The sequence below is a fragment of the Gossypium hirsutum genome, chromosome A13 (genome assembly GCF_007990345.1).
Source record: "Gossypium hirsutum isolate 1008001.06 chromosome A13, Gossypium_hirsutum_v2.1, whole genome shotgun sequence".
NCBI classification, from domain to species: Eukaryota; Viridiplantae; Streptophyta; class Magnoliopsida; order Malvales; family Malvaceae; genus Gossypium; species Gossypium hirsutum.
The window spans coordinates 35154925-35181978 of NC_053436.1; positions in this window are offsets into that span (position 1 = coordinate 35154925).

The window sequence follows — 27054 nt, forward strand, 5'->3', positions numbered from 1 at the left end:
AAAAAGAAGAAATTCAAAAAAAGATTCAAAAAAAAATCGAAAAAAAGGAAAAAAAAGTGACAAAAAAAATCGAGTTAAAAAAAAAGAAGAAAAAAACAAAAGTGAAAAGTCTTGTGAGTTTTATTTTTTTTTTGTTGCTTCCGAGCATCCATTCATTTTACCATTCCCTCTACCCCCCCAAACGCCACACATTCTTTGATTTTTATTTTCTTTGTTTAGCCTACCCTACACCCGACGTTATCCCTTGTAACCCATTTGAAGCCGACCCTCTAAGCCGCAATAAGTCTTCTTGAAACAAAATCTGAATTCACGAGAGTGAGACGAGCGGAAAAAGGCACGAGTGGTGAGTACATTAGAGCAAGCAAAAGCCATTAGACAAGTGTAAACACGAGTGGAGTGTTATCCAATTTTCTTTCCGAGCGAAATTGTGAGGTTTGTGGTAAGGTACTTCATTTTTTTATTTTGTTTTGTGATCTAACATTTTCTTTTTAGCAACAAAAATCATGTCATACGAAGAGTTCACCGAATCAGAATACCAATATTTGGTTCAAGAAAAGCGAAGAATGGCGACTAAACGAGACCAAAGTGATCGAGTTTCTTCATGTCGTAAAACGGAACCAAGAACCCCACGGAGATATACCCCCGACTACTACTTAAGAAAAAGTTCCTATCGTGATTCCTTTTCGCCATCTACTTCGAGACAAAGAGATTTATACTATGACGCATATTCATCAGTGAATTCGAGAAGTGACTTCGATCGAAAGTCCTTTTCATCAAGAAATTTGAGAAGACGAGAAGCCGATTACGATTTTGATTCATTCCAAGATGGCGTTCGAAGAGAAAGACATACTCCTACTAGATCTTCAAAGAAATCTTACCCGGAGTATTCTTCACAAAGTTTTGATTGTGAATCATATGCAAATAGTTCTTCATCTTTCGAACAAGATTTGTATTCTCATCGTTCTTTTGTACATTCTTGTAAAGAGAAAACAAAGAAAAGAAAAGAAAAAGAAAAAGCAAGAGAAGAAAAAGAAAATGAAATAAAAAGAAAAGAGAGGCAAGAGGCAAGTAAGAGAGAAAATGAGCGAATCTTGAGAGAACTTGAAAAAGCCTTTGAAAAAGCCTTTGAAAAGCAAAAAGAAAATGAAAAAGGAAATGAAAAGAAATTTGAGAGTGAAAAAGAAGATGAAAAAGAAATTGAAACAAAAGAAACGAGTGATCCAGAAGAAAAAGAATCAAGTGAGAAAACAAGTGAGCAAGTGAGGATTATTTCCACTAACCCACCTGTTCGATCTTCTTGTGAGTTAACTTTTCAGGTTCCTAGAAGTTTGTGCGACCAATTCCATCTACATTACCTTCCAAACGAGAGGTGTTTTAGGTTGTTCGAAAAAGGTAAGTTCGCGAATGACTACCACCCACTTGCGATTGAAGGTAAGGAAGGTAAGGATTCTTTGTTTATCGAATCAAAGTCACTTGATTTGGATAATTTTTGTTCACTTACTTTTGTTAACGATTTTGTTTTAAAAGGTGCCATATACAGTTTTTTTTATGACGATTACTACATTGGCAAATTTGTTGACAACATTGGATTAGTTTTCCCTAAGCAAATTTTGAACATGTTTGATCAAGTCTGTCACGTAAAAATTCTCATGTGTTTGACCCTACACACTTTTTGAACTCATGTGTTAAATCTTTATGTTTAAATATGCATGCTCAATTGATTTGTGATCAATCTGCCTGTTTGAAAAGTTGCATGTTCGTTAAAAATTCTTTGTTTGGCATCCATGTTAAAAGATCTTCACATGATATGTGCAATTGTGTTCTTCATGAACAATCTTTGAGTTTTGTGCGAAATTTCCATGTAGTGATTTGCATTCCCGATTAATACTATTGAAGTATGAACCTTTGCATTTTGGTATGCTCGGTTTTGTCAAATCAACATGTGTGTTTAAACTAGTGAAATATAATTCGTGTGGTGAGTTGATTATATCTTCTTCTAATATGTTGCTTGTTGGAATTCCTAATCAAGTTCGTGTGTTCAAGCCTGGTATTTGCTACATGAATTCATTTTATGGAAACATTAAGCGCTTTGCATCATTTACATTGAAATTATGTTTGCTTGAAGTTCGAATTTTTGATAAGAAGGTGAAATTCAATGATTTGGGTTTCAATTTTGATTCATTTATTAATCACCTTGTTTGGCCACATTTGAAATTTTCGTTTCATTTCGAGAAGGTAAGGCCAACCTATGTTTTTGGAATTGAATCAAATTTCCATGGTAACTTTCCTTTTCCATTTAAGTCCATAGTTTTCGATAATACTAACCCGTCTTATTTTTGTGAATTCCACCCCTCGAGGAGCAAGACATGTCATGGTGCGTCACCACCTATTCAAATTTATCGAAGTAATAGGTTTGTCTTACGTTATCTATCCAAAGAGAGAAGATTCATTTTGACTGAGAAAGGTAAACCCAATCCTCAATTTTCTTCTCTTCATATTCGTCAAGGTAAGTCATCTGAAAATTTTCAAATATCTTTGCTCACTTCGATTGAAGTTGAAAATTCCATTGATTGGTTGTTTGGAAATTATTTATACTTTGATGTGATGGATTTTTCCTTTTGGAATTGTGATGATGTGATTATTACGTTGGAATTTGGAGAATCCCCTCATGTTGCTCAAAAACGAAAGGAAGAATTAGCATACCTTTGGCCATGGCATACCTTGCATGAGCAAGACAAAGGACCAAATGAGTTACTATATTCGATTAAAGAAATTAAAATGTTTTGGATGAGGAATAATGTGTTTAAGTGCCTACCATCGTTTTTAACCAATTATCCCTTGATCCAACTTAGTTTTCATGTTTGTAACGATGGTCTAACGAAACTCTTTGATAAATTTATGTATGCTTGCTTTGTCCAATTGAGATTTTTGGCATATGTTCGATTGAATGAATATTTTATGAACTATCGAACACATTTGAATTTGACTCCTTTGAGTTTCTTTTTATTGGCTGTGGTAAGAATTTTTCAGGTTTGTGTGACATCTTCCATCCCATTTGACCGAGGAAAACCATGCATGAGTCAAAGTTCTCCCATGGACAAATGGCTCGACTTGAGGACAAGTCGCCTAAAAGAGGGGGGGAATGATACGAGCACGCCCCGCGAACTTCATCGAGCAAGTCTGTCAAGGCGAGCATTGACATGTTGGCAAGCTGATCCCAGCTCGTTTCCAGCTCCACGAGCTCCGTCTAGCTCAAATCCAGCTTATTCAAGCTCGATCCAACTTGCCTGAGCTAAACCGAGCTCACTCCTAGATCATATTTAGCTCACGAGCTAAACCTTAGCTCAACTTCAGCTTAGGAGTTTAGCCTCAGCTCAACTTTAGCTCACGAGCTAAAACTTAGCTCATTTTAGTTTAAACTCGGTTTTTTCTTTAATACATTAAATAAAATTTGCACATATTCATTTAAGCATTAAACTTGTCTTATATTAATATTTGTTATTAATATATCATTGTCATTATATAAATTGATTATGTTCACATAGCCGAATTAATGCATGACATTAATGTGTTCACATCATGCCGAATTTATGAGTGTTCATGAGATGTCTTAATGACTTGTTTATTTCATGTAGGTACATTCCTTTGGATGGTACAATGTATGAATGAAGAAACATCTCTTTTGGGCATTCCACACTCATGAATGAAGAAGTATTAAATGCTGGTGCATGTACGGCTAGATGCAATGTTTCTACAAATTCATGCATGTGTCGAATGCATATATGGACATTAAAGGCTAGTCCATGAATGGATCAAATGCATGGGATGATAGAATGCATGAATGGCTTAAGTGCATGTATGGTGGCTGTCTCTTAACTTTCCAAGGCACTTATTCGGCCAAGAAGTAGCTGCTAACTAATTCTATGTTGACCATAGAGCTCCTTGAGCATGTTCACACTTTGAATTGACCTATAGGCTACTACACATGCATGGATGGGTTCAAGAACGTCCAAGGGAAGGAATTAACTCAATAATTCAACACATTGATTGAATTAAGTGCATGCACAAAGGGGAGAACGAATTTACTAGGTTCATGCTACCATTTATGAACTTACATGCCATTAAAGTGTTTAATTATGAAGATACATGGTCCATACAAGTGCATGAACGTCCCAAGGAGATGAATGCAACCTTTTGGTGCACATACAAGTCACTTGAAGCCTTTCTTTATGACTAAGCATTCATGCACAAACTAAGGGGGAAGAAAGTGTCCATTCAGCTAGTGCATGAATCTGTCGAATTTATGAACTATTTTAATACATTAGTGTGAACGTTTTTATTATTGTGTGAACACCTAGATGCCGAATTTGAATGGTCATCTATGTGCCTATAAATATTTGTTTTCTTTCATTTGTAAAGGACTTTTGACTTTTGACTTTTGATCATTTGAATGAACTTTGTTCAAAGAGTGAGTTTTCTCCTCTCTAAATTCGTACGAGTTTCGATCTGACTTATCTAGCGTGCTAGTGGCGTCTATCGTTCTCTTTTGAACTTATCACCTTGCTTTGGTGTGGCGTTCAACCTTCTACAATTCCGCAATCCCACCTTGAACCGAATAGAAATCGGGGTGACACTTTTAGTGTTGAATCGTTTCTGGCGTTTAAGCTCATTTATCCATTCCACCGACTATCCTAGATTTTACCCAACTATAATATCTTTTTACAAAACCGAGCCTTCATTTATCAACTTCCATTTTTCTTATTTTTATCCTTAAATCGAGCCTACTACCCTTATAAATTGACCATCACCTTAGCCAACCTTTAAAACCATTTGAAAGCTTCCGCATCTTTAGCCTTATTTCATCCTATTTCCGTTAACTCAACTATTCCTCGTCGACGATCGGGCAATCAAGTGAATCGACTCAATTAATCCGGGCCGGATCACATCAAGAGCTACTAAAATGAGGAGTGTCGACATTCGTATCAAGCTCGGAGTAGGTTCGTAACGTAAAAAAAAGGAGTTCGAAAAAAAAAATTGCATACGGTTTAGGTGCGGACGAAAAGAACGTGAAAGATCCGTAAAAAAAAGAGTCTGGAGACACTTCAATAGAAATTTTTCCAAAATCTCATTCTACACTCTTTTATATCCCCCGTAGTGAAATTTCACGCAATTAAAAAAAAGTTTTCGATATAAAAAAAGTGTTTCGATTTTGTAAGTTTGGCATTCTCTTCTATTCATCTTCTAAGCCACACTTAGCCTAAAGCCTTTCTTGTTTCTTTTAGCCTACCCGTAACCTAACATCAATCCCTTGTAAAGCCATTTGAAGCCGACCCACTGAACTAAGACTAAGTCACTACGAGTCGCTTACGAAATCACGAGAGGAAAGTGAGTGGTAAAAGGCACGAGAGTTACATCAAGTTAAAAGCCGAAATTGAGTGAAACACGAGTGGAGTGTTTATTCTTTCTATGAGAGATTTTGTGAGGTTTGCTGTGAGGTTTTTATTTACATGTCTCAAAGTCCTGAATGAAATATGGCGGAAGGAGGTGGAAGGCAACCAATCCGAAACATTGCGCCTGGAGGAGGTGGAGTGCCGGATTTGGCTCAACAAGCCTTGTTACGAGAAATCCAACGCATGATCCGAGGTGAGTTAGAATCTATTAACGAACGGCTGGATCGAGTTGAATTGGGAAATCAACGAGAGCGTACACCCCAAGGGCCGCAAAGAGGGCGAGACCAATTGGAAATCAATCAAGACGACCTATATGATCCGAATGAAGTCGAAAGTGATCAAGGATCAAACATAAGTGAAGGACGAAGAGGTCGAAGGAATCGAGGTAATCGGAATCAAAGACGTATGGATGACGACTTAAGGAACATTAAACTATCCATTCCATCCTTTCAAGGAAAGTCTGATCTGGAAGCTTACTTGGAGTGGGAAAAGAAGATTGAATTGGTCTTCGATTGTCACAACTATTCCGAGATCAAAAAGGTGAAGTTGGCGGCCATAGAATTCTCCGATTATGCTATGATATGGTGGGATCAACTCACTACGAGCCGAAGAAGGAATGGGGAACGACCAATATCCACTTGGGCCGAGATGAAGGCCGTGATGCGACGTCGTTTCATTCCCTCCTACTATCATCGGGAACTCTATCAAAAGCTTCAAAATCTCACTCAAGGTTCAAAGAGTGTTGAGGATTACTTCAAGGAGATGGAAGTGGCCATGATTCGAGCGGATGTGGAGGAAGATCGAGAGGCAACTATGGCTCGTTTCTTAGCCGGACTTAACCGTGAAATTGCCAACATAGTTGAGTTGCAACACTACGTAGAGATCGTCGATATGGTTCACATGGCAATCAAGGTCGAAAAGCAACTCAAGATGAAAGGGCCGTACGTGGTTATTCCTCTTCAAATGCATCTAAGTGGAACCAAGGGGCAAGTAAAAATGTTTCAACAAATCAATCAAAAGAAACTGTGGTGCCCATGAAGTCCAACAAGTCTGTGGCCGAATCTAGCAAAGGTAAGGCCATTGAAAATACTCAATCCCGAACACGTGATATTAAGTGTTTTAAGTGCCAAGGGAGAGGGCACATCGCAAGCCAATGCCCAAATCGTAACACAATGATCATGCTTCCCAATGGTGAGATTGAATCGGAGGATGAAGTAGACAAAAACGAAGAAGAAGTTCAACATCCATCCGAAAATGAAGATGAAGTAGAATTTGCTGTTGAAGGTGAAATGCTCGTTGTAAAAAGAAGTCTTAGTGTGCAAAGCTCTATGGGTGAACCACAACGCGAGAATTTGTTTCATACCCGATGTTAGTTATGTTCATGGAAAGGTTTGTAGCGTTGTAATCGATGGCGGGAGTTGCACAAATGTTGCAAGCACACTTATGATCGAGAAGTTGTCCTTGCCGACCCTTAAGCACCCAAGTCCCTACAAGTTACAATGGCTCAATGAAGGAGTCGAACTTAAGGTAACCAAACAAGCCTTGATTCCCTTTTCAATTGGAAGGTACCAAGACGAGATTTTGTGCGACGTTGTGCCTATGCATGTGGGCCATTTACTGCTTGGGAGGCCGTGGCAATTTGATCGGCGAGTCAAGCACGATGGGTTTTCTAACCAATATTCGTTCAAGCACAAAGGCAAAAATATCACTTTGGCCCCATTGTCTCCACCACAAGTGATGGAAGATCAACAACGAATAAAGCAATCTTTGGAGAATTTGAAAAAACTGAAAAAGAAATTGAGAGAGAGTGAAAAGGAAAAGAAAAATGATTCAAAAGAAAAGAAAGAAGAGAGATTGAGAGAAAAGAATCGAGATTGTGAGAAAAATAAGAGCAATGAAAAAGAGAGTGAAGGATCAATGGATGATAAAAAGAAAAGGTTTTATTTACCCGATATTTTCATGACTTTTCTTTTCAGGTTAATTCCACCAAGCAGCTTCGATTATGTTATATTCCTAAGGAGAGAAGGTTCATATTGCAAGAAAACGGTAAAACCGATCCTCAAATCAATAATCTCAAGGATAGACAAGGTTTGGTTTCTGAAGAACTAAAAACATCTCTATTTTGTTCAAAAAGTGATGACAATCGTGAAACTGACAAGTTTGATGAAGAAGTGAAATACTATTGGCCACTGCTAAATTTACATTTGCAAAACTTGATTCGACTAAGTGATCTTGTTTCTTTTGGCCGATTAATATTTTTCCCACATATTTGCTTAAATGACTTTTTGTTGACATGTGGTTATTCGTTAAATTCCCTTTGTCCATTGATGGGATTTTCCTTGGTGAAGGATTGACAAATCGATTTAATTGTTTGATTCATGAGTCTTCAAATCCACTTGATAAAGTGCGTTGTGGGATATGTGTTTATTCGAATGACCTGTTCATATTGGTAGAATTATTTCCCATGTCTAGATCCTTGATGAATTTGGAAAATCAATGTGGAAAGGTAAGGCTGATGTGATTCGGCTCGGTTGATGGAGTCGGGTTCACTTAAGATGCCCGATCGTCGACGAGAAGTTTGTTCGAATTTGTAGATAGATGGAGTTAGATGATTTTTTATAGCGGAAGTTGAGAAAATGGGTTCAAAAGATGGTTTGGATAGATGTTTGATAGGCTCGGTGAAATAAAGAAATATTGTTTATAATTTAATAGTGAAAATGGAATGGAAAAATAGAACTCAAGCGAAGAACGATTCAATACTATATGAAGTATTGCCCCGGGACTTATATTGCTCAAGGTGGATTAAATGGATTGTCGAAGATGGACCTTGACCCATTACCTATAGAGAGGTAGGAACCAAAGGTATAAAAAGGTGGATGAACGCCACACCAGGATGGTGATAAGTTCAAGAAGTCGGGTTGACGCCACTAGCGAGCTAGATAAGTCAGAACGAGACTCGTACGAAATAGGATAGGAGGAAACCTCACAATCAAGTTTTCAATAATCAAATTCTGTAACCTTTTACAGTAAACAAGTAAGCTATTTATAAGCCTAAAATGCCTATTGATATTCGGCATCTATGTTGTTCACACTAACTTAAATTCTGTTCACATAGGTATTTAACATGTTCACACAAATAGCATTAAAATCCAGTTCATGCTTGAAGATGGTACATGAATTGGCCGAACCATCATGATGCTTCACTTGATGCATTCATGCATCCTTAGCCTTGAAGAATCTCCATAATTCCATGAATGTGCAGCTCTTTAATGATCCTACATCTCCCTTGGCTGAATGAGGCATTAATGTGCCTAAAATACTTGAATGGTCATCTTGAAAATGCATGAATCATGCATGAAACGTCCCATGTATTTTCCCCCATAAATATGATCCATGAATCTTCAAATACATGAACTTTCAGCAACTCCCTCTTGCATGAACGTCCCAAATGCATGTGCTCCTTTAAATGCCATCCATTGAACCTCAATTGTGCATGCACACTCCCATACATTGAACCTATCATGCATGAACCTTGTTTAATTACTCTCCAAATTCAGCTCACCTACAAAAACACATGAACCAAAATTAAATCACATAAAATTCAGCTGAACAAACATTAATATAACTTAGACACACTAATTAAACATAAATTAAATTAGACAAATTTAATAAAGTCTTAACAAGACATATTAAATTCGGCCAAGACACATTTAAAACATGTAATAAGTCAAAACATAATTATGAGCTGTAGTAATTTAAGCTAAATTAATAAATTACTTAATTTATTCAGACATTAAAATAAATGAGTTGAAATAAACTTAAGCCAAGCTCAAACGAGCTAAAGTAAGCTAAATTAAGCTCATGTGAGCTAAATCGAGCTGGGAAAAACTAAGATTGAGCTTGTTGAGCTAAAATTGAGCTTCATCTTGCACTTGGGGCCCTTGTGTTTAGGCCAATCATGATAGCAACGAGTGGTGCCACAACATGATGCGATTGAGATCACATCAAAGGCTTATTTATATTTTTGAATTCGGCAATAGTTCTTTTCCTCCAATTGTGATTGAAAATTTGGAAAGAGCTCGCAAGTTTTTAGTTCATCGTGTCATTCATAATTTTCGTTATTGTGTAGGTGGCACCTTGAAGTGGCTTTGCCTTAAAGAGGGAGGGCAAGTAACTAATCAGTGTTATTTTCAATCTATTCATGAATTTCAGGTTGTTGGGCACAAGTTTGTCAAATTCAACAACCAAGGGGTCTTTGTTAATAGAAGTTTCTTCGCGAGCAAGTGGCCCGATTTGGGGACAAATCGCTTTAAAGAGGGAGGGGATGATACGACCCGCCCCCGGGAACGGCTATTGTTTCAGCCTACAAGCGAGGCTCGTCGTGTTTGCAAGCTGGACGTAGCTCAATCTTATTTTGTGGAGCTTCATTTAGCTCGTTTCCAGCTCCTTTCAAGCTCAATAAGCTCGAATCAGCTCAATTTCAGCTCAAATACTTACGATTCAGCTCAATATCAATTGGACATTAATTTAGTAGCTGAATAATTATTTTGAGTCAATTTAATTAGTTTATTACAGCTCAATTAATTTTAGTTGTTTGCATAATTTAAAATCTGGAGAAATTTAATTTTGCATCTTAATTGAGTTATTTTTACATGTCATTAGTTTGTCTTAATTTTTACAGCTTATTAATATGTTTTATGCATTTTTAATGAGTCAAATTTTATTACATGTTTTAATGTGTTTTGTCCAAACTAAATTATATGTGCAGATTTTTAGTGCCGAATTAATATGTTTAACTTGTCAAAGTTTTATTTTAATTATGTCCAGCCAATATTACATCAATTTGAGCTCATTCATGTTTTATGTAGGTTGGCCGAATGTGGATGGAGCATTTAAGCTTGGTGCATGCACAATAGATTCAATGAACCTGGAGATACATGCATCAAATTGGTGAGCTGAATTTGGCATTCCTAGGTGACTATTCAGTCAAGAGAGCTAATGTTTCCAACTCCAAAGCTGTCAATTAATCCTTTCACATTTGCTGGATGCATATTGGCTTTTCGGTTCCATGTGTTCACACTCCATGACTCTTCAATGTTGAGCTTTCACACTTGAATTGGCTGCTCATTACCCTCTTAATTGCTGGTCACTTTTCAGCCAAAAGTTGCAACATAAATGAGCTAATTTATGCCCATTGGCCGAACCTAGCTAACCATGCATCATCCAAGTTTTTCCAAGTCCAATGCTTCATCTAGAAGGTGTCTAATGGAGCTCCATGTTTAGCCGAATCTAGCTCGTTCATTTAAGTGATTCATTTGCTTAATTTTTAAGGAATGTAAGTGACCATTCGGCTAGCTTAGGTGTTGCTTATAAATAGCTGAAATTTTACTTTGTAAAGAACTTTTGACATTTTTAAGTAATGAATTGCTGCCAAATTTGTGAGGCATTTTCTCTCAAATTTCGTTCGGGACCCGTAAGACTTATCTAGCTTCTAGTGGCGTCTTTCCGAGTCTTTCTCTCGAACTTATCACTCCCTAAACCCGAGTGTGGCGTTCACCTTTGATACCTTTGGTTCATACTTTACTAAGTATCGGGTCAAGGTCCTTATCAACCATTTCCAACTCAATTTGGTCCTATAAGTTTCGGGTCAACACTTTTCTTTAGTGTTGGTTCACTCTTGACCTTTTTGAACCATTACCATTTCGTACCAAATCCCTTACCATTTCGTACCAATTCCCAAATACCAAAACGTACCAAAACCAAATACCATTTCTTAATTAATCCTAAACCGAACTCGACCATTCTAGTCATACCATTTCGACTTAAACCAAATCCATATCCAACTTTGCACGGACTTACTTTACTTCTTTGAACTCAAATATATTCTATCTTCTTCTGGTCTAATATACTTCTTCGTTTACGATTGGGAACTAAACGACTCGGGTTCAACTACTAAACCGAGGTCGTATCACCGCTCAGCTCTTCAAAGCTTACCATTTTAGTCTTTAGGGGCTTACCATTTTCGCTCTACAGAGCTTACCATTTATCGGCTCAGAAGGAGCATATCGATAATGGCTCGAAAGAGCGTATATGATGATGAATTTATAGATTTTCGATTTATACAATTAGTGTGTATCACCCGAGTATCCTCAATATTTCTAAAAGTTAACGAACATTATACTGATATGAAACATATAGTACGTGTTATATGAATAATATACTTTACATGAATTACATGTTACATGGATTATATGTTATAAGAGTACATGAGATTTATGATTAGTATGGATACAATGATACTTGAGTTACATGAATTGAGAGTTGTTTTGGATGTTATAAGAATGTATACGTGATTGGTTTCATTCTTATGAATTGATGAATAGATGAATATGAGATAACTAACTTGTGATTGGTGATGTGAATAGGCATTATGAACAAATGGGTTTGATTTTAATTTGTTAAAATGCTTATTGTCATTTGGTAAGTTTAATTCTATATTATATATGCTTACTAAGCTTAATGCTTACTCCGTTTATTTTTCCATGTTTTATAGATCCGAAGCTTGCTCGATTCGGTTAAAGTCAGAGATTACTATAACACTATCCAGGCGACTTTTGGTACTTTTGGAACTTATGTAAATGATGTAAATATGGCATGTATAGGCTAGTTTTTAGGTTGAATCATATGGTTACTTATACTAATGAATGTAACGTGAATTTTGGTATTTGATCAAGCTACATGATATGGCTTGAGTTGGAGTTGGTTAGCTTAGTATGAAATCTTATATGATATGTCTTTAATATGGTAAATTTGATGAATGTTATTTGACATATATGGTGTTGAATGTTGATAAATTAATATGTTTTGTTGTGAATGATTTGATAAAGATGGAATAGGTATGAATTGGTTATATTTTGCATATGAAATGGTTGTAAAATAATTACCAATTGTGGTTATGTATGCTTGTGATATTAGTGTGGCAATATGGCTTTACAAATAGCCTATTTTTGCCCATACGGGTAGGGACACGGGCGTGTGTCTCAACCGTGTTGCTCAAAGGCCATTTCGAAATGAGCTTGAGCAGGCTACACGGTCAATCACATACGGTCGTGTGCCAGGTCGTATGGCCAAGATAGTTTCGAGCACGGGTTAGACACACAGGCGTGTGACTGGCTGTGTGGCCAAGTCAGTAGCCTCCCTAATTTTTACACGGCCTGGCACACGAGTTTGTCATGTAGCTGTGTGGACAAGTCAGTATGTATGCCTTGTTTTTCCACGACCTAGACATACGGGTGTGTCCAATGCTGTTGAAGCACACAGCCCATTCACACGGGCGTGTGATAGTTAAAAGTTGAAAACTTTCTAAGTTTTTGAAATTTGTAATATATTACGATTTAGTCTTGAATGTATGATTAAAGTTTAATATGTTTGTTTTAAGTTCATAATGGTTGTGAATAATTGTTATTGGTTGAATTATAATGTTTCTGGATAAATAATTGTTTTGAATTGAATTACAAGTCTGATAATACCTCTTAACCTATTTCGGCGACGGTTAAGGGTTAGGGGTGTTACATTCCCCCTTTAAGGACCAGTGAATAGGTTCGGGTAATGTTTTCTCATAGCATCCTCGAGTTCCCATGTAGCTTCTTCAACCTCATGTTGATTCCATAATACTTTCACTAATGTGATTCTCTTATTTCTCAACTTTTTGATCTCACAAGCTAAAATTCAAATCGATTCTTCAGCATATGACATATCAGATTGAATTTCAACCTCAGTCGGGGAAATAACATGTGAAGGGTCAGATCCGTATCATTGAAGCTTCGACACATGAAACATATTATGTATTTTCTCTAATCAGATGGTAAAGGCAGTTGATATGCCACCTGCCCACCTTGCTCAATAATCTCATACAGTCTAATGAATCGCGAACTCAATTTCCCTTTCCTACCAAACCACAATATCTTTTTCCACGGCGACACTTTTAAAAACACTTTATCTCCAATCTGGAACTCAATATCTTTCTGTTTCAAGTCTACGTATGATTTCTATCGATCCGAAGCTACTTTAAAACTATCATGAATTGCTTTCACTTTTTCTTCAGTCTCTCTGATCAGAACAACCCCGTGAATCTTATTTTCATTGAGCTCACTCTAGTACAACGATTGTTCGACATTTACGACCATATAGAGCTTTGTACGGTGCCATCTTTATAATCAATTGGAAGCTATTATTGTAAGCAAATTCAATCAGCAGTAGATATTTCTCCAAGCTACCTTCAAACTCAAGAATGCAACAACGCAATATATCCTCAAGTATCTGAATAACTCATTCAGATAGACCATCCGTTTGCGGGTGAAATGCAGTGCTAAAATGCAGCTTTGAACCCAAAGCTTCTTGCAATTTCTTCCAAAATTGCAAACTAAATCTTGGATATCTATCCGAAACAATAGATAAGGGAACACAATGTAATCTTACAATTTCAGAAATATACAACTCAACTAATTTATCAAGTGAGAAATCTGTACGTACCGGAATGAAATGAGTTGGTTTCGTCAATCTGTCAACAATAACCCAAATTGCATTTTTCTTTTTTGGAGATAAGGGCAAACCTAATACGAAATCCATTGTTACTCTATCCTACTTCCACTCAGGAATAATAATAGGCTATAATAAACCTGATGGCACTTGATGCTCAGCTTTGACTTGTTGACAAATCAAATATTTTGAAACAATAAATCTTGTTTCATGCCGCGCCACCAATAAAGCTATTTCAAATCGTTATACGTTTTCGTGCTTCTCGGATGTACTAATAAACAACTACTGTGTGCTTCATTTAGAATCTTCCTAATAAGCTCAGAATTTCTTAGTACACATATTCTATCACGAAACATCAAACAATTATCAGGCCCTATTCAAAACTCTGCATCAGAAGTTGACTCACACTAAGCTCGTTTTGCTTGCAATTCATTATCAAATTTTTGAGCCTCACAAATCTCCTGTAGAAATAACGGTCTTGCTTTCAACTTGGCTACTATCAAACCATCGTTAAAAAAAGCTAATTGTGTGTTCAAAGCACGTAAAGCAAATAAGGACTTTCGACTCAAAGCATCAGCAACTACGTTCACTGTCACAAATGAATTCTAACCATCTCCGCTTCGTAATTCATAGTCTTTTAGCAATTCTAACCATCTCCACTGTCACAAACACAAATCTTTCTAAGTCACCAGATATTTCAAGCTTTTGTGGTTGGTATAAATATGGCATATCTCACCAAACAAGTAATGATGCCAAATTTTCAATGCGAACACTATCGCAACTAACTCTAGATCATGCGCTGGATAATTCTTTTCGTGCAGCTTCAACTGTCTCGAGGCATAAGCTACAACTTTGCCTTCTAGCATCAAAATAGAACCCAGGCCATTTAATGATGTCTTACAGAAAACTACGAATCCTTTACTCGACTCAGGCTAAACTAACACTGATGCCTCTGTCAATAATGCTTTCAACTGCTTGAAGATCTACTGACACTTTTCTGACCACTCAAAATTAACATCTTTTTGAAGCAATTGTGTCACCAGAGTTGCAATCATCGAGAAGCCTTTCATAAATCATCTATAATAGTCGGCTAATCCTAGAAAACTATGGACTTTAGATACATTTCTCGGAGGCTTCAAATCTATAATCGCAAAAATTTTGCTCGAGTCAACTCGGATACCCACGGCTGAAACTATATATCCTAGAAATCCAACCTCTCGTAACCAAAACTTACATTTGCTGAACATTGCAAAAAAATGTTTATCTCTCAAAGTTTGTGACATGATTCTAATGCTCGGCATGCTCAGATTCATCACGAGAGTAAATCAAAATGTCATCACTAAACACAACTATGAGTCGGTCTAAGTACTGCCCGAAAAATTGGTTCATTAAGTCCATAAAAATAGCAGGTGCATTTGTTAGTCCGAAAGGCATAATAAGAAATTCATAGTGTCCATACCTTGTTCTATATGCAGTCTTTAGGACATCTGAGTCTTTAACTCGCAACTGGTAATAACCTGATCTCAAATCAATTTTCGAAAACACTATTGCCCTTTTTAAATGATCAAACAAATCATCTATTCGTAGCAAAGGGTATTTATTTTTTATCGTCGCTTTATTGAGCTATGATACAAACCGCCTCAGGGAGAGTTGAATCGTATGTTGAGTTGCCTGATCGTCTAGAGAAAGTATCGTTCAATTCACTTTTGAAATGAAGCTGATGGAAAAATAGGACGGAAGCTATGTATAATGGTTCTATGATGGTTTTTGGATAAGAATAATATGTATAGGTTCGGCTAAATTGGAAAGGAAAGTGAAAGAAGTAAATAGAGGATGGATATGGAAGAAAAGGGTTCTTAAAAGCAAGCACGAACCAATATTAGAAAATATCGACCCAAATGCTTATAAGCTTTCAAGGTGGAGGATGAAAGTGATAAATCTCGACCCGCTACTTAGCAAAGTAGGAACCTCGGTATATGGGTGAACGCCACACTATTTGATAGTGATAAGTTCGCGATAGTGAAGAACAGGGTTGACGCCACTAGGCTTCCTAAATAAGCCAACGAAGTCCTCAACGAAATATGAGAGAAAGAAATCTCACAAATTCCATAAAAGTTTAACAAAGTTTCATTAAGTGAAAAGTTTAACCTCTTACAAATGAAATAACATATATTTTATAGGCTAAATAAAAGTAGCTGAATGGATAAGCTTAGAAGCTAAGAAATTCGGCCATAAACACCTAGATAATTCTAGAAGAAAACAATCATGAATATTAATGAATGTGCAGCCCTTTAATGTTCCATCATCCCCCTTGGCCGAATGAAGCTTTAATGCACCTTGAATACTTGAATGGTTAGCTTGAAAATGCATGAATCATGCATGAAACGTCCCAATGTATGTTCCTCCATAAATTCGGTCCATAAACCTTCAAGAACATGAACATTAAATAGCCCCTACTTGCGTGAACATCTCCAATACATGTACTCCCTTAAATGTCGTCCATTGAACCTCAATTCTACATGCACCTCTTCATACATTGCACCAAGCCCTACATGAACTTGCATTAATTTCCTTCCATGCATGCATGTGTACCGTCCAAAGGGATTGGATCTTCTAGATACATTCATGCATGAATCTTCATCATTCATGTAACCGAATGTGCATTTGAACCCAAACATTCATGTATTTTGTGCATTCATGTATTTGACAAATACATGAACTTGTAAACACCTTGAATCTGGTCATACATGCACCTAATTAAATGTTGTTCATTCATGCATGTGGGATGTCCAAATGAGATGTTTCTTCAAGCACTCATTGCACCGTCCATGAGCATTGTACCTTCAAGAAATAAAACAATTCATAAGACATCATGTGAACACACATAAATTCAACACAATGTGAACACATTTAAGTTATGTGATATCTATGACATATTAATAACAAATATTAATATAAGACAAGTTTAATGCTTAAATAAATATGTGAAAATTTTATTTAATGCATTAAAGACAAAACTGAGTTAAACTAAAATGAGCTAAGCTTTAGCTCGTGAGTTAAAGTTGAGCTGAGATTAAACTCCTAAGCTGAAGTTGAGCTAAGGTTTAGCTCGTGAGCTGAATATGAGCTAGGAGTGAGCTCAGTTTAGCTCAGACAAGTTAGATTGAGCTCGAATAAGTTGGATTTGAGTTGGAAGGAGCTCGTGGAGCTGGAAACGAGCTGGGATCAGCTTGCCAACATGTCAATGCTCGGCTTGACAGACTTGTTCGATGAAGTTCGCGAGGCGTGCTCGTATCAAGCTATCGATAATCTATACACATTCTCATCGTGTCATCATTTTTTTCACAAATAACACCCGTGCACCCCAGGGGAGAAACTCGTCTAGCAAAACCCCTATCTGTCAACTCTTGCAACTAAGCTTTCAATTCTTTTAACTCTATCGGAGCCATTCTATACGGAGCTATCGATATCGGCATTTTTCCCTGTACTAATTCAATACCTAACTCAACCTCTCTAATAGGTGGTAAACTCGATAACTCTTTGAAAAATATATTGGGATACTCGTACACAACTGGTACTAATTCTATCTTTGTTTCTGTCACTTTCGTATCAAGTACATAAGCAAGATAAGCTTCACACCCCTTTCTCACAAATCTTTGAGCTAACATAGACGAGATCACAATTGGCAAACTATTCAGATCATCAGATTCAATTCTAATAGTCTTATTATTCTGACATTTTAGTTCAATTGTCTTTCATCTATAATTCACTATAGCATCATGCATCGTTAGCCAATCCATACCCAAAATCACATTAAATTCATCAAATGGCAACAACATCAAATTAGCCAAAAAATAGAAATCCTGATTCATTAACGAACAATTCTTGCAGACTTTGTCAACCAAAACACATTTGCCTAAGGGGTTTGATACTCTAATCATAAATTCAATAGAATCTACAAGCAAAGTCTTACTAGATACTAAATTCATACATATATAAGAATATGTTGATCCTGGATCTATCAATGCAATCGCATTAGTATCATAGAGAGTGAAAGTATCAGTGATAACATCTGGAGATGACATTTCTTCGCATGCGCAAATAGCATAAGCTCTAGCAAGCGCTCTGGCCTCGGATCTCACAGCTGAATCCTTTTTCACCCCTCTACTGCCACTTACATTTCTAGCAATTCTAGGTGGTCTACCTCTATTCGACATGTTACTTGGTCTCACATTCTGAACTTTATCTTTCTCATCTAACTTAGGGCAATCTCGGATGAAGTGATCTAGCGAACCACATTTGTAACAAGCTTTATTACTTTTACTCCAGCATTCTCCAAAATGTCATTTCCCACACTGCTGACACTCGGGTTTGTTGTCTCTCACACTATCAACACTTGATAATGATGTAGCTTGAGCTTTAGAACCTGAGTATTGTTTTCTACAATCTCTGTTTGAATATTCATTTGAAGCATTTGGGGGAGCGTACGAATCTCTAGATTTCTTTGATGAAGATTGATACGGCTTACTCATCGATCTTTTTCTCGAGTCTCTAGTTTTTGAATCTTCTTTTCTCTTTTATTTCACAAGATACTCGGCTTTACAACCCCTTTCAACTAGAACGAAAAAAATTTTCAACTCTAGAATTCTGACTAGTAGTTTTATATCTTCGTTCAACCTGCCGATGAACCACTTACACATAATCTCTTCGGTAGAAACATATTCCTTGGCATACTTGCTCAACCATACAAATTCTCTTTTATACTTGGTTACAGTCATTCGGTCTTGTTTTAATTCTAGAAACTCTTTGTGCTTTTGATCGAGAAATCTTTGACTAATGTATTTCTTTTGGAATTTAAATTGAAAGAACTCCCAAGTAACTCGTTCTTTCGGAACCACATATATCAACATGTTCCACAGTTTATATGCGGTGTCTTTCAGCAAAGATACAACACATTTAATACATTCATCAAGAGTACAAGACAATTCATCGAATACTTTAATCGTATTTTTAAGCTAGAACTCAGCTCTCTTAGCATCAACATCAGCAGTAGCCCGGAACTCTTCAGCCCCATATTTATGAATCTTATCTACTGGCAGATTTTTCAACCATATCGGACCTATAACTTGAGGAACAACTGGGATTTGTTGAGGAATAGATGGGGGTAGAGGTTGTTGAGCAGCCAGATTCGTTTGAACGAACTACGTGAACCACTCGTTCATCATTTGGAAAAAGGTTTGTTTAGCCTCTCCCTCGTGGCTACTCATTACAGGCCTAGAATCAGATGGCACTGCCCCTTGAGTGGGAGCGGGCGTATTACTCTCTACATCATCAGCTACAGCTCATTCAGGATCCATTACTATATGAGAACACAATTTAACTTGTCAGGAATCATCACACTATCAAAAAGTATATACGGCATGTCTAGCTAGACTCTCACACACGCTACGTTAGTCCTAGAATCGACTAAACCTGGCTCTAATACCAATAAAATTGTAACACCCCTAACCCTTATTTGTCGCCAGAGTAGGGTTACAAGGTATTACCGATCAATACATATCATTTAACATACATAACTCATACATTTATGCATTCATACTCAAATACCATTTAATCACAAACACATTGTCCTTTATAAGGACCTACGAGGCCTTAAATATGCTTTAGAAGTGGTTCGGGACTAAATCGATAACATATGAAAATTTTTGGAAACTTAGAAATATTTCAACCATATAGGGGTCACATGCCAGTGTGAACAGACCGTGTGCCTCACACGACTCCAGACAGACCCATGTCTCAGGCCGTGTAGAATAGGGTGTAATACCCCTAACCCGTATCCATTGCCGAACTAGGGTTATGAAGCATTATCGAACATATTGGAACATTTAATAATCAATTCACAAATAACATCCACACATCATAGCATCATAGTCAAACATCAATTCAAAGTCCCTTTCTTAGGTCAACGAAACCTTAAACATTCTTTATGAAGGGGTCAGAACCAAACTGAGCACATACAAAATTTCTCAGAAACTGAACAAATTTTCAAAGTTACAAAGGTCACACGCCCGTGTGATCAGGCCGTGTACCTCGCACGGCATTAGACACGCTCGTATGTCTAGGCCGTGGCAAAACAGGGCATACATACTGACTTGTCCACACGGCCACAAGACACGCCCGTGTGCCAGGCTGTGTGAAAATTAGGAGGCTACTGACTTGGCCACACAGCTGACCAAACGCCCGTGTGCCAGTCCGTGTGCCACTCCTACGGCTAGTAGACATGCCCGTGTGTCTAGACCGTGTCAAAACTGTAGGGTATATTTCCCTAATTCGAAAGGGTACCCCAGGGAACACATGGCCATGTGACATGACCGTGTGTCGCACACGGCTGAGACACACACCCGTGTCTCTCCCCGTGTGGACAAAAATAGGCTATTTCCAAAGCCAATTTGCCACCCTTAATGGTCATCCCCACAAATCCAAAATCAAAGAACAATTCATGACCAAATAGCAACCAAAACCATACTCAAACATGCATAATTCAATCCACAATGTCACCAATCAATTTCATCCTTATTATCCAAACCAAAAAATACCAAACTCATTCATTCATACATGTCATTATCCCAATTTTTCACATCCATTCTCATATCTAGTTCACATGATTAACTTACCAAATTGACCATTTCTGATGTGATCCGGCCCAGGTTAATCGAGTCGTTTCACAAAGTTGCCCGATCGTCTACGAGGAGTAGTTGGAGTTGTCAAAATTGGGTGATTTAGGCTAAGGGTTGCGGAAGCTTTGAGAGGGTTTAGATGAGTGGTTTGGTGTTGATAAATTTGGTTTAGAATAGAAACAAGGTAGGTTAGAAAAAGGTAATTGATGGAGATGGAAAATAAAACTTAAACGTCAAGAATGTTCAATACTAAAAAGTATTGCCCGAGTCTTATATTGCTCAAGGTGGATTAAATGGATTGTCGAAGATTGATACGAGCTCGATTCGGATGATGTGATGAATCGTATTATGTTCCCGATCGAATTTAGGTAGTGTCGATTTAGTTCAAAATTCAATAAGATGAGTTATATTGGTTTTAAATGAATTAGGAAGCAAAATGGGGATGAATGGTTTCCAATGAAACAAGAACGAACCCTTATTAACAAATAAGGACCCGGGCTTAAAGGTTTCAAAGAAAAGGAAAGAAATGGTAGATAAAACCGAGACCCTCTATTTAGCAAAATAGGAACCTTCGGTATAGTTGGAACGCCACACCTTATGGTGATAAGTTCGAAACAAAGTCAGATTGACGCCACTCGTAAAGATAAGTCAATTGAGCTTTGAAGAATAAAGAGAGTGAATTGCCTCACTAAAATGATATTTCATTCAGAGATTTGTCAAAAAGTCCTTTTACAAGAAAAATAGAAACTATTTATAGACTTTCAACTAGTAGCCGAATAGACAAGTTCAAGACTTAATTTCTAAGCAAACATTGAACTAAAATTTAGCTTAACTTCATGAATATGGGGCAATGTAGATTCGGCTGAATTGTGACCAACTATGAAGCTTCCACCTTAAGCAAATGGATCTTGGAGATGCATGTAGCAGCTACATTCAGCTAATGGGTTTAAATGAGCATTCAAGAGGCAACTCTTGCTGAAAAATTACCAATAATAAAGAGAGTACTTGAGCAGCCATATCAGGTGTGAATGGACGGTTTTGAAGAGCCTTAAAGTGTGAACACCTTGAACCGAATGGCCAAAAGATTTCTAGCAATGTGAAGGAAATAAATGGCAGCTTTGGATAATGAACAATCATCTCTTTTGGCCGAATGGACACATAGAAAAACTTAAAAATCAGCACACCAATTTTAATGCATTCCATGCATGTATCGTTAGGTGCATGAACCCAATATGCATGCATCTTTACATCCATTGAATCTTCATGCATGAATCTGTCCAATTCACCTTCAAATTCGGCTGCACCAAAAAACACACATGAACTTAATTAATTTCAAGCAAATTCAGCTGAACTAAATTAAAGTATAATGTGAACATCCTAAATAACATTGAGACAACTTAAATATTAACAAATCATAACACATAAATTCGGCTAGACAAATTTAAAACATGTAATAATTAGACAAACTAAATGACATCAAGACATCTTTAATTTAACTAAATCAAGACATATTAAACACTTAAATTAATTAAGACATATTTAAAAGCTATAATGAAACTTATTTAAATGTTTATTTAAATGGTCTAAATTCCAGCATCAAATTAATTAGCTAGAACGAAATTCAGCTTCAAAGAAGTTGAATATGTTCAGCTTGTTTTTAAACTCCTTGCTATCATTTTCCTCAACCCGTTCCACCATTGCTAAAATAGCATCTTTGAATCGTTTAGCTCTAGCTCGCGTTATTGGACCAATGTATCGTTTAGCTATAGATCAATATATCGTCGAAGTATACTACGCAAAATCTACCAATAAAAGGTCTTAAAACGTATTCATAAGCCTCATGAATGTGCTTGGGGCGTTCGTTAAGCCAAATGGCATAACGAGCCATTCGTAAAGCCCATGCTTCGTTTTGAACGCAGTCTTCCACTCATCTCCCTCACGCATCCGTATTTGGTGATAACCGCTCTTAAGGTCGATTTTGAAAATAAACTCGCGCCACTTAGCTCGTCAAGCATATCATCCAATCGTGGTATAGGATGACGATACTTGATAGTTATTTTGTTTATAGCACGGCAGTCCACGCACATCCTCCACGTTCCATCCTTCTTCGGAACTAGTAAAACAGGCACGGCGCATGGACTAAGGCTTTCACGCACATAGCCCTTTTCAAGGAGTTCATTTACTTGCTTTTGTAATTCTTTCGTCTCTTCAGGATTGCTCCGGTAAGCAGGTCGGTTTGGAATTGTGGCTCCCGGCACAAGATCGATTTGGTGTTCAATTCCACGAATAGGTGGTAACCCACTCGGGATTTCTTCCGGGAATACGTCTTGAAATTCCTGCAACACAGACAAAATAGAAGAAGGCAATTTGTCATCAAATTCGTTAGTGCCAAGCAAGCTCTCCTTGTACAAAAGAACCAACAATGGTTGTTTCAATAGCATCGATTTTCGAACTTCCCTCTCTTTTACAAAGAAATTCTTTTTTTCAATCTCATCACTCATTTCTTTTTCTTTCGAATCACTCTCTCTTTTTTATCACTCATCTTTTGTTTTTCTTCTTTCTTCACTCTTTTCTTTATTCTTTTCATTTTTTGCTCTCTCTCGATTTCTTTCGATTTTTCAATCGAACTCCTCATTTTGAGTTGATCTTCGTACACTTGTTTCGGTGATAACAGAGCTAGAGTCACCATTCGTCCCATATGTTTGAAAGAGAATCGATTTGTGTAACCATCATGAATTGCTCGCTTGTCGAATTGCCACGGACGTCCCAAAAGAAGATGCCCCGCATGCATCGGTACAACGTCGCACATCACTTCATCTTGATATTTTCCGATTGTGAATGAAATGAGCACTTGTTTTGTTACCTTTAATTCTCCACCATCGTTAAGCCATTGGAGTTTATACGGATGGGGATGTTTGGTGGTGGCCAATCCGAGTTTCTCCACCATCAACGTACTAGCCACATTTGTACAACTTCCCCCATCGATTATCACGCAACAAATCTTACCTTGCACTTGACATCGCGTATGGAAGATGTTTTCGCGTTGTTGATCATTTTCAGCACCTTGCAAAGTGAGACTTCTTTTCACAACCAAGATTTCTCCATTCTCGGCTTGTTCGATGTCTTCCTCTTCTTCGAGTTGCTCAACAGCCTCGTTCTCTTGTTCACTTTCGGATTCAATTTCTCCATCATCTCGAACAAACATCGCATTTCGGTTCGGGCATTGGCTTGCGATGTGGCCCCTTCCAAGACATTTGAAGCATTTGATGTCTCGGGATCTATTTGGTTGGGCATCCATCTTTCCTTTACTCGATTCGGCAATCGGTTTGTTGAATTTGGTAGCTCCACTTACTTCTTTATTTCGACTCGGCAAGTCTCGTTTGTTGGACCCTTGCCCCCACTTAGTCGTAGAAGAAGTATTAGGGAAAGAACGGAACGTACCTTTTCTCTTTAATTGTTTTTCAACCTTTATGGCCATATAGACCATATCAATGACCTCGACATAATGGTGTAGCTCCACAATATTAGCAATATCTCGGTTAAGGTCGGCGAGAAATCGAGCCATGGTGGCTTCTCGATCTTCCTCCACATCGGCGCGGATCATGGCCACTTCCATTTCCTTGTAGTAATCCTCTACGCTTCGTTGGCCTTGAGTTAAGCTTTGGAGCTTTTGATACAACTCCCGGTGATAGTAAGCAGGAATGAATCGCTTTCTCATTATGGCTTTCATTTCTGCCCATGTAGACACGGGACGTTCGCCATTGCGTCTTCGGCTCATCGTGAGTTGATCCCACCATATTATGGCGTATTCGGAGAATTCTATAGCAGCTAACTTTACCTTCTTGCTTTCCGAGTAATTGTGGCACTCGAAAACTAACTCCACCTTCTTCTCCCATTCAAGATAGGCCTCGGGATCCGACCTTCCTTGAAAAGCAGGAATCGCCATTTTAATGTTTTTAAATCATCATCGGTCCTCTCTCGATCTCTTGGTCCCCGTGCTCGTTGGCCTTGTCGCCTTGCACTTTGTCGCGAAGCTCGATCACTTTCAACGTCACTTGCTTCATATAGATCATTTGCATGTTGCCATGGACGTTCTCTCTCTCTTCTCGGAATAGGAGGGGTGTTCGCACGTTGGCTTCGTTCCTCCATTTGTTCCATTCGTTCATAAAGGGAATCAAATTGAGGTTGGAACAAACGAGAAATTTCTCGCACGATTGCTTGAACTTGTAGATCGGGCACTCCGCCTCCGGGAACGTTTCTCCTTGGTTGAAGATTAACTCCTCCACCAGCGGCATTCGAGGCTCCTCCACTTGTTGCTCGTCGTTCCGGGCTCCTTGACATGATGATTAAAATTAAGAAAATATCCTCACAAAAAAAAAACCTCACAATTCACTCACAAGAAAAGAATTCACTCCTCTCGTGTTTCACTCTATTTTCGGCTTTTATCTGGATGTACTCTCTTGCCTTTTACCTCTCAAATCCAACTCTCGATATTCTGAAAAGCTACTTAGATTTATCCACACTTGTGGGTCGGCTTCAAGGGGTTTTGCAAGGGAAAGTCGTATGGTTTAGGGTAGGCTCGAAAGAAAGAAAGGCTTAAGATGTGGCGTATAAAATGGATTCACTAATTGAAATTTTTTTTAATAGCGTGAAAATTCACTAAAATGGGTATAAAGGAGTGTAGAATGTGATTTTAGAAAAAATTTTGTTGAAGTGTCTCCAGACTCTTTTTTTTTTTATTTTTTTACGGACCTTTCACGTTCTTTTCGTCCACACCTAGACCGTATGCAATTTTTTTTTTTCAAATTTTTTTTTCAATTTTTTTTTCGATTTTTTTTTATTTTTTTGAATCTACAATTTACGTACCTATTTAACCAGCTCTGATACCAACTGATACGAGCTCGATTCGGATGATGTGATGAATCGTATTATGTTCCCGATCGAATTTAGGTAGTGTCGATTTAGTTCAAAATTCAATAAGATGAGTTATATTGGTTTTAAATGAATTAGGAAGCAAAATGGGGATGAATGGTTTCCAATGAAACAAGAACGAACCCTTATTAACAAATAAGGACCCGGGCTTAAAGGTTTCAAAGAAAAGGAAAGAAATGGTAGATAAAACCGAGACCCTCTATTTAGCAAAATAGGAACCTTCAGTATAGTTGGAACGCCACACCTTATGGTGATAAGTTCGAAACAAAGTCAGATTGACGCCACTCGTAAAGATAAGTCAATTGAGCTTTGAAGAATAAAGAGAGTGAATTGCCTCACTAAAATGATATTTCATTCAGAGATTTGTCAAAAAGTCCTTTTACAAGAAAAATAGAAACTATTTATAGACTTTCAACTAGTAGCCGAATAGACAAGTTCAAGACTTAATTTCTAAGCAAACATTGAACTAAAATTCAGCTTAACTTCATGAATATGGGGCAATGTAGATTCGGCTGAATTGTGACCAACTATGAAGCTTCCACCTTAAGCAAATGGATCTTGGAGATGCATGTAGCAGCTACATTCAGCTAATGGGTTTAAATGAGCATTCAAGAGGCAACTCTTGCTGAAAAATGACCAATAATAAAGAGAGTACTTGAGCAGCCATATCAGGTGCGAATGGACGGTTTTGAAGAGCCTTAAAGTGTGAACACCTTGAACCGAATGGCCAAAAGATTTCTAGCAATGTGAAGGAAATAAATGGCAGCTTTGGATAATGAACAATCATCTCTTTTGGCCGAATGGACACATAGAAAAACTTAAAAATCAGCACACCAATTTTAATGCATTCCATGCATGTATCGTTAGGTGCATGAACCCAATATGCATGCATCTTTACATCCATTGAATCTTCATGCATGAATCTGTCCAATTCACCTTCAAATTCGGCTGCACCAAAACACACACATGAACTTAATTAATTTCAAGCAAATTCAGCTGAACTAAATTAAAGTATAATGTGAACATCCTAAATAACATTGAGACAACTTAAATATTAACAAATCATAACACATAAATTCGGCTAGACAAATTTAAAACATGTAATAATTTAGACAAACTAAATGACATCAAGACATCTTTAATTTAACTAAATCAAGACTATTAAACACTTAAATTAATTAAGACATATTTAAAAGCTATAATGAAACTTATTTAAATGTTTATTTAAATGGTCTAAATTCCAGCATCAAATTAATTAGCTAGAACGAAATTCAGCTTCAAAGAAGTTGAATATGTTCAGCTCGTTTTTAAACTCCTTGCTATCATTTTCCTCAACCCGTTCCACCATTGCTAAAATAGCATCTTTGAATCGTTTAGCTCTAGCTCGCGTTATTGGACCAATGGGTAGCTTGATGGCTTCTTGTTCGTTCTCCATTTGGTTCGTAGGCAAGCTCACA